Below are 6,844 nucleotides of genomic sequence, written 5' to 3'. Positions count from 1 at the left end.
ATAGAAAATGCTATGTAATGATTAACCACAATTACGATCATCCCTCGTAGGAAAAGAAAAAAAAAATAATAATTGAACTTTCCCCATTACAAAATGTACACAGAGAAAAAAACATATATATAATCCAGCGCTTTCCCCCACAAATGCAGTATGTATCGTTATGGAATTTGCTGACGCAACATATCCCATCGACCAAAATTGACCCCTTACATACATCCCCATGGAATGTCATAATCAGCATATCTGAAAACAGTGCGAATCTCCGAGTAATCAAATCTGAAAGGAAAAATCAGCAACCGGTCTCATCACAGCATATCAGCATTAATCCACATGTGAATACCTTATGTGCTCAAATCGTACTATAGATTTGTCTAGTCAGACTTGCAACCTCAAAAATCGTTACTCTCCAAATGACCCAAAAATTCTATACTGATACTATATAACCACATTCCACAAAATTATCCCTAGGACATCACCAAAGGTACCCAAAAATTGTCCTCGAAAACAACTCATTCATGGTACTGCCACAAGTATATAAAACCGCATAACCACCTCGTCGGGATACAAAATCACAGGAAACCATAAAACCACAATAACCCCCTCTTGGCTCGTAAAACCACAGATCACCGCCAACAAAATTATAACCACTGAAAAAATCCACCGCCAAAGATTATAGACAAAAAAAAAAAAAAAAAAAAAAATTCAGCCCCACTAAACCCATACACACAGGAACCACCACGGGCTTATCATACTATTTCTCAGCTTAACAGAAATTTGCCATATTTTCAACCCGATTTTCCACGTGAAATATTTACCTCTGAATCTTATGCTAAAACTCCGCAGTTTGTGCATAATAAGAAAAATGGTAGAAGAAATGAAAGAGAAAAAACCATTAAACACATTTCACTAACAATTTGCGAAAAAGAAAATAATGCAACTGCGCGACATTATATTAGTTATCACAACCAACTCTTTTCAGTTTTGACATGTGTGTTAATTTTGACCGAACGTTTTTTCCTCTAAGACTACAAATCTGTTTCCAGTCTTTTCCTCAATGACTCTAAAACGACCCTCAAATTTTGGACCCAATTAGTAATTTAGTTAATTTCTCACGTTGATTTTTAGAAATACCTTATCTCCAACATTGATCTTAGGATCAGATGTTTTGCTATTACTTCTTTCTACCATTTCTTGAGTCGTGGCCTCGAGATTGTGGCTAAGACAAGCAAGTCTCTCTCTCGCTGTAGATATTAATGCTTTGATTGTATCTTCTCCATGATGAGGTATAGTTAACAGATCGAACGTGCCTCTTGCTGGGCAACCAAGCAAAGCTTCAAACGGAGACATTTTAATGGAATCACTAACCACAGTGTTAATATTGTCTAACAAAATCAATATATCTGTCCCAGTTTTTATCATTACCCCCTACAGTCTTCCTGAGAGCTTCGAGCACTTTCCTGTTTGCTCGTTCACACAACCCATTAGCTTCAGGTCTGTATGGAATAATTGTTACTTTCTGTATCCCCATGACTTCTGCTAAACATTCTAAAGTTTTGTTCACAAATTCTCTGTCATTGTTGGTCAATAAAACCTCGGCTGAGCCATATCTGGAAATGATACCATTGAAGAATGCTATAGCTACTTCTTCAGCCGTTTTATGCTTAAGTGGAAAAATTTCTACTATCCTCATAAGTTCATCTATTATTACTAACAAATACTTATTCACATATCTAGATTCACAAAAATTTCCTAGGATATCCATATGTATTCTCTGAAAAGGTCTACTTGGTATCGAATATGACCTTAATTTGCATGAAGTTATCCTTGCAGGTTTGCATGCATTGCATACTGTACAGTTTTTCACAAACTTTTCCACATCTTTCCCCATGTTTTTCCAAATATATTTAGCACGAACCTCATTATACGTTTTTTTCTATCCCCAAGTGCGGACTACCGAACCTACAATGTACTATATCCAAAACCACTGGAATTAGGACTTTCAGAATTACGATCTGTGTCGTGTCTCCTTTACTTTCACTAATTCTCATTTTATATTTAATTTTCCTGACCAATAGATTACCTTCTAACTCTAAACCTGAAAAAGGTAACATAATGTTTCCTGACTAATTCCACTCTAAGAAACGCTTTTGCGTCTGCCAGAATTTCATCTTCATCCTGCCTTTGCTCTATGAGACTCATATCACATTGCATAGACTCGCTAGTGATTAGCGCAACTTGAAATCCTTCTGTGTCATAAAAACTTCTACTAAGGGCGTCTGCCACTACATTTAATTTGCTTCTATATATTTGAGCTTTGCATTAAAATCTCTGATAGTTAGAAACCATCGAGCTCTTTTAGGTAACAAATTGGGCTTATTAAAAAGATCCAACAATGGCTGGTGTTCTGTAAGGACTTCTACTTTATTCCCCATCAGTAGCATTTTAAAATGAACCAAACTTGATACTATTGCAAAGGCTTCTTTATCTATGGTAGCCATTGATCTCTCATTGCTGCCAATTGTCCTGAACTTCCTGCTATAAAACGCTAAGGGATTGAATTTCCCATCAAACTTTTGCATAAGGCAAGCACCTATACCCTCCTGACTGGCATCAGTCACTAATGTGAATGGTTTGCTGAAATCTGAAAATTTCAGAGCTGGGGGGGATTCATTAACGCGTCCTTAAGCTTTTGAAAACTCTCGGACTGGGGTTTCCCCCATTGATATTGAATGTCTTCCCGCAATATATCTGTTAGGGTAGCTGCTACGTTAGAAAACCCTTTCACAAACCTCCAAAAGAAACCAGCGTTACCCAGGAATGACTTAATTTCTTTCTTTGATCTCGGGGTGCGAAAAATCACTATTGCTTTGACTTTATCGTCGTTTACTCTTACCCCTTCCTTGGATATGACATGCCCTAAATATGTGATTTGCTTTTTCAAGAATGAACACTTAGCTAGCTTAATTTTCAACCCCGCTAATCTAAGCCTCCTAAGTACTTCCGTAAGTACTTCCAGGTGTTGCACGATCGTGTCTGTTGCGAATAAAATATCATCCATATATACAAAAAAATTTTTACCCAATAACCCATACAAAACTGTGTTTACCAACCTGGTAAAAGTCCTCGGACTGCCCGATAACCTGAACGGCATTTGCGTAAATTCATAGTGTCCCTTGGGCACTGAAAAAGCCGTATATTCCTTACTACTATCACTAAGAGGGACCTGCAGAAAATCCTGCGCTAAATCAATTGAGCTATAAATATTATGTCCCCCGATTACTACAAAAAGATCTGGTATGCACGTGACTGGATAACGGTCAGGGATTGTTTTTTTCATTTGGCATACACAGACAGAACCATCCTTCTTAGGCACTGCTAACAGAGGAAAGTTGTATGAAGACACACTAGGCCTAATGATTCCTTCTTCTTCCCATTTATTGACCTCTTTCTCTACCTGTTCTTTGATTTTGAACGGTATGCGGCATGCAGGAATATAAATAGGTTTTGTGCCATTCTCTAAGTTTACCTTATGTTCTACCACATTAGTCAATCCCAGTTTATCACCTTGTAAGGCTACTGTATCCCCAAATTCTGCCAAGAGCTCGCTTACCGCTTCAACATGCTCACTATATTCAGCATTAGCTAAATGTTCTCTAAATATTTCTGCCTCTGAAAACTCAGATTTCCCGTGTACAATAGCCACTGAACCACTGCCATTACTCCAATCTTGGAGATCTACCACATATGTATTCCTTTGGTATTTCCTAACTGTATCATTACAGTTCAATAATTCTAACCATGTAACACCAGTGTTTGATACACTGTTCACTGATGCCGTGCTAATAATCTCCCTTAGTTTCTAACTACCCTCAATTACACACACATCTGCGGGTTTTCTCACTTCCCTCAGCTTGACTTTTACCATAGTCTTTGAACCTGGCATTAACACAACATCCTCTGATAAAACGCCTTTATATTTGTGGTTAGTACCTCCCCGTTCCACAATCCCATAAACATCACCACCCGTGGTTCTCATTACATCTACCCCATTGTTAGTATCGGTAATAATATCAATATTAGTATCAGTATCACCACCCATAATGCCATTGTCACATTCACCAAAATTTTTACCACCATTGCCTCCAATATCTCACATAACATCACCGCAGTTATTCCATGTATCATCAGTGTGGGTTTTGATATTACCACTCCCCATAATCCCAGTATCATCACCATTAGCACCGCAAAACACATCCCCTTTTTAATACTCTCCATATCCTCAGTTCTAATCACGTCCTCATAAGGAAGAAAAACACCAGGTATTCCAACCATTATACCATTAACACCTGCATGGATCGAAATCTTGTGCCTCCTACATGCAGGATGACCCAGCAAAAGTCTGTTGCCCAACGCAAACCCTTTTATAACCAAAAATGGTTCTATTAATACTCTATCACCGAGAGTAAACTGTATTCGAACACAACTCAGGGTGTTTAATGTATGGGCTTGCACATCACACACCGTCTCTGTTGAGGGCTTCAAAGGGCAATGGGAGAACATAGATTAATAAAGGTTATAAGTCCATTAAATTTATAGACGCACCAGTATCTATAAAGATCGCGATATCCACATCCCCCACTGTTCCATAAACTATAAGCCTGGGCTCTAAGGCGTCCCCAACGAGACCACTATGGCACATACAAATCATCTGTACACTTTTTGTTGATCGGCCCTCCAAAAATTTCGGCGATCCCTTTGCCCCCTTAAGTGACCTGCCTGGGAAGTTCTCATATTATAACGCCCAGAACTTTGAGGTGTAGGTCTCGCATCTTTCCGTATCTGAGACGGACAAGATTGCCAATAGTAATCCGCACTCTTACACATTCCACAGCATTTAAATCTACACACTTTCTTTGAGTGCCAAGGTTTATTACAATTGTAGCAACGCAACTGCTGTTGCTTTTGATTGATCGATCTTCTATTATTTTCAAGTTTTGCACACAAATGGGGAGAAGAAAATTCTGTCTCTCTGCACCGTATTTCTCAGGCCTGTCCCATTAAAAAATGTACTATCTACAGTGGGATATATAGACATATGTTTCTGAATTTGGGCATAAATTAATTCTTCGTCTGATGTAGGTTCAATCTTTTAATCAAAACTATCCACTATTGCATCCGGTACGTTGTGCAACAACATCACAAAATGGATCAGTTTATGTAAATTGTCAAGTGAGACACTACCCCTTTTAACCCACTTAGAGGTTTTCAATTTTTCTATCCATTCTTCCACTGAGTCAAAAGGTTTTGAGCTATGTTCGATGGGGCTAGTTGTGCCTTTCCGTATTTCATATAGCCATGCTTGCAAATCAGCCCATGACTGACATTTTGCATACTGAAAACTCCTGCAACGATAGGAAAGATCACCCTTATGAAATCTAACAAAGCTTTCGCCTCTCTGAATGCCTCTACATCATCTGGTATCCCTTTGGTGCTTTAATTATATACCACTTCAATAAAGATTTGCACCGGCTGTGAAAGAACCCTGTCCACAACCCCACAAAATGGACTCGGCACTAACATTCGTAATGAGGTGAAGCAGAGTCTGCGTACCACTTGCGTCAGCCATTTTGCTCTCTTTACGAAAGTCCTTATACCTTATGATCCTCCCCGACCTAATAACATCAATGTATTTATACAGACACAGATCCCAATCCAGAAAAATTAATACCAAAAATCACCCAATAAAAGATAAAAAACAAAAATGCACCACGCCCAGTAAATCACCATATGAACAGCTGTTAATATGAAGTACAAGGTCGCACTGGGGAAAAAAAAACAGGAAAACAGAAGACAAAAAAAACAGTTCGAGAGAAAAACCACTTTGCTCAGCAAAACCATCTGCCCGGATGCCTCTCTTTCTCTGTCTGTCTGTCTCTCTCTCTCTCCTCAGACACTCGCTCTCTCTCAGACGCTCTCTCTGTCTCTGTCTCTCTCTCTCTCTCTCTCTCTCTCTCTCTCTCTCTCTCTCTCTCTCTCTCCAGGGCGTAACCCACAAAATCAAATATCCCCGCATATGTTACCACAAAACCACCAACGCCCACCAAATCTCGAGGGACATCAAAACAAAAACACACTTCTGAGCAAATTAACACCAATAAAAAGAGAAGAAAGGAAACATATGAAATCATACACTCACGTCTTCATAGGACCTGAGCCCGAACTTGTTTACCCATTGCAAGTGCTCGTAACCTATTCGCCACACGCATAAACACTTTAATATGGCAAAAAAATTACACCTCACTTCTCCGAAACCCGAAACATAACTTCACACAAAGCATTGCCTAGAGACACTGGCTGGCATACACAGAGAGACACACAGCCTCGCCTCGAGTCCCTAACCCTAACTCAGCAATAATGCTAGCTGTTGACTAGGAACACTGGCTGGCACACAGAGAGATACACCGTCTCGAACCCTGAGACCCTAATCCCTAACTCAGCAATAACAGGAGTTGCCTGTGACATAATTACAACCCTTCTTCCCAATAATATGCCTTATCTAGCTATGGGCTCTTCAGAAGCGTACCTACGGCCTATAAAAAGATTTTTACCTCTGCCACCACCTCTTGCCTAGCTTTTATGACTAAATGACACTCTTTTAAACAAATTAAACAAACAGGCAACTATCTTACCTCTATTTGTTGATAATCCTTGGCATAAGCTAAAAATGCAAGCTGGGCTAATGAATCCTCGTAGATATAAAAATATAATTTTTATTTACCCAAATTAGTTAAACATTAAATGGAACAAAATAAATATAAAATGGAGTAAAACAAGAATAAAGTCT

The sequence above is a fragment of the Macrobrachium nipponense genome, chromosome 17 (genome assembly GCF_015104395.2).
Source record: "Macrobrachium nipponense isolate FS-2020 chromosome 17, ASM1510439v2, whole genome shotgun sequence".
NCBI lineage: Eukaryota > Metazoa > Arthropoda > Malacostraca > Decapoda > Palaemonidae > Macrobrachium > Macrobrachium nipponense.
This window is presented reverse-complemented; position numbering follows the sequence as displayed.